Source organism: Telmatherina bonti, assembly GCF_933228915.1.
Source record: "Telmatherina bonti genome assembly, chromosome: 2".
NCBI lineage: Eukaryota > Metazoa > Chordata > Actinopteri > Atheriniformes > Telmatherinidae > Telmatherina > Telmatherina bonti.
Window position 1 is genome coordinate 16,904,446 of NC_136620.1, and position 3,221 is coordinate 16,907,666.

A 3,221-nucleotide genomic window follows, 5' to 3' on the forward strand; every position below is an offset into this window, starting at 1 on the left:
ATTTCCGATTATGCAACAGAATTACTCACCATCTGAACTCCAAATAACAAATGATGTTTTTGTTGCCGTTTTGTCCTGTGCATTTATAATGCAGATTCTGATGAGTTGGGATGTTGTCGTCCTGAATCTGCCAACAGGAGACATGGAGCTGCACAGGAACCTTTAGCTCATTTGTTACTCATCAGTCTTCTCCTGCTGTCATCTAAAATGTTGACTTCAGACATTGTGCCACACTTGACAGAGCAGCTGAACACCATCCTGTTATCTGCAGATATGGAAATCAAATGAAGCCTATATAATTTCTGTGCAGATGTTTCCCAAGCAACAGTAAATCAGACTTAATATTCCATTTCAGATCCTGATCCAGCCCTAAACAAGATTTCTTCTTTTTTTTGTTGCTGTTGTCTGTTCAGTCCCTCTGCCTTCACTCTCAGGTTACCCCGCTGCTGAAGAAACCCACACTCAACCCTGCCCAGGTTAAAACTACCAGAGTTTCCAGATCACATGGGTTGAAAGCAGGGGTGCCTCAGTGCCCGTTGCTTGGCCATTTTCTCTTTTCACTACGCACCTCTTGGATCTGTGCAAGTATTGGCTCTCATGGCTTCTCCCCCCACTGCTATGCAGATGACACTCTGCTTTTTCTTTCCTTCCCACCTGATGACACAACCATCTCAGTGCAAATATCAGCATGCTTTGCTGATATCTCCACATGGATGAAGGATCGCCACCTTCAGCTTAAATTTCTCCAAGATCAAGCTTCTTCTCTGTCCAGCCAATCCTTCCTTACATCCGCAAATAAGCATGCTGTTCAGCTCGATCACACTCATGCCTGTGTCTTCTACTAGGAACCTTGGTGTCTGTTGTTCCTCTGTGGTGGAACGATACACAAAACTCTGTCTAATCCGCAGAGACCCTGTCTACTTTTCAGAGCAAGGTAAAGACTCAGCTTTTCAAGGAACATTTATGCACTTACATACCTGAGCACTTCCACTCCTCAGAATGAGTTAAAAAGATTTATCCAGCTCTTTGTTACAATTTAGCATTGAATAAGCTGCAAGCACTTACCCACAAGACAATACTGTGTAATAAAATTGCGTTTTTGTAATTAAGGGACTAATGTAGGGAGGGGAAGGGAAATGACATGAAAACTAATTTTATTTTAATAATAAATGTTTAATTTTGGTCTTACAAAGATTTTTCAACTTATCTTGAGCAAAATGTAATTTACATGTTATAGTAGTTTGACTGAAATTGCAGAATCAGATTAAGATTATTTTCTTTGTTTAAAGACTATGACCACTAAAACAGCTTCCTAATGTAAGAAATGTATTTAATGACACTGTCAGGTTTCACACATCATGCAGTCCTGCATCAACAAAGGCTCAAGACTCAAAGCACATGAAAAACACAAAACGCAGTTAAGTATGCTGAGCTAAAAAAAAATATATAACAACAAAACAAACAGTTTTAACTTAATTTTATGCTGCTGACACAGAAACCTGTTTCAGTTCAATCACGTATTTCAGCCTTTCCTTCTAAATGAAAACTAATTCAATTTACTCAATATGTTCCTGACACTTCACTGCACAGACTGAACTTCCTCATGATGTATTCATAGTTTGTATTTGTATTTGTAAAATGACCAGTTTAAATATGTTTCTGTTTTTCTCCAGTGGCAGATTCAGAAATGTTCTAATGGAAAAATCAGAACCTGCATCTCCTGCAGAGACAAATAATGAGGTTTATAATTATTTCTATTAGCAGCTCAGTGTGTGTGGGTAAGTGAGGAAGCTGAATCAAAGTGCTGCATGTAGCTTGTTGTATGTTTTGTGCGACCACCGTCATATATGTCCATTTTAAGTTCGGCAACAGGAACTAGGTGTGAACATGTCTGACAAATCTGCTGAATGAATGGAATGCATGTGTTTTGCTGCAAAGCAACAGTGTCTTAAACACTAAATTTTGATTGCGTTACAACGTGAAGACATGGCGGATCGTCCCACAGGATAAAAATAGACTCTATAAAGCACATTGCTGCAATGCATCTGGAGTCATGGCTAGGGCATTATAGTAATGAAGTCCATCTTATCTGGTAATATGGGAGTCAACATTGAGTTATGTGCCCCATGATTCAGCCGAAAAACTGGGGGAAAAAAAAGTTCCAACTTACCTCAGACTTGATGATTTAAGCTGAATAAAAGTTTGGTTTAAAAGGTGTTTTAGATCCTGTGAGGTTTATGTTGCATTTTCACACACGTGTGTTTGGTCCATGATGTATGGATTGTCTCTTGGATTGCTTACACAGCAGATCTTTATGCCCTCTTAATGACATTGTTGTCAACTTTTTCTTAGCTGGTGAGCTGTGTTAAATCTTATGTGAATTTTTGTTATATCCTTTTATTTTGTCAAATTTTCAAAATCCAGTGGTTTTTTTCTGTCTTATGCGTGTGACACGCTCTGCTGACCCGTTTGCCAAAATTGTCGAGAGGGTCTTGGCTGCAGCCTGGAGAATGAGGCGGGGCTGGATTACTGGACGTCCAACCCCGACATCTCAACATTTTAATTGGATTAATCCCAACCCTAAATGTAACCCTAACCCTAACCAATGACATCCAACCCTGCCTATTTTACACCAACCACGCCCACTGGACATCCAACCCCGCCCAATATCCAGCCCTGCCCCATTCTCCAGGCTGCAGCCGGGGAATATTGAATTTGTCTGCCCACATAGAGAATCATCATTGATTCATATTTTCTACTGATTTTGTTTTTCATAAATCATCCAAACATCTTCCATAATGCTCAAAAATATAAAACATAAATCATTTTTATTTTTTTTATTCAGTTTTTATTTGTTTTTTTGTTTTTTTTTAATTTATGCCATGGGTTTTGATTCAGTTTTGGATTTGGATTTAATTGCATCCAAGATCATTCCCTTTCAGCCTCCAGACTGATGGGGAAAATTACTTTTACCTGCTATGGAATGATGGTCCTATGCAGACAGGATCTGCAGGGCCTGCCTGACACTACCCAAAATCACCTGAAGGTGTTGTGACACGAAGCGGCAAGGAGTGTAAAGTGGATCCTGTGTGCGGACAAGGGAGCAGAACACGATGGAGATGGGGCTTCATCTTGCAGAGGAAAGGAGGACAGGTGTTGTTACGCGATTACACACGTGAGTAATGATCAGAGCTGTAGTTAAACTTGTCACTGGAAGCCTG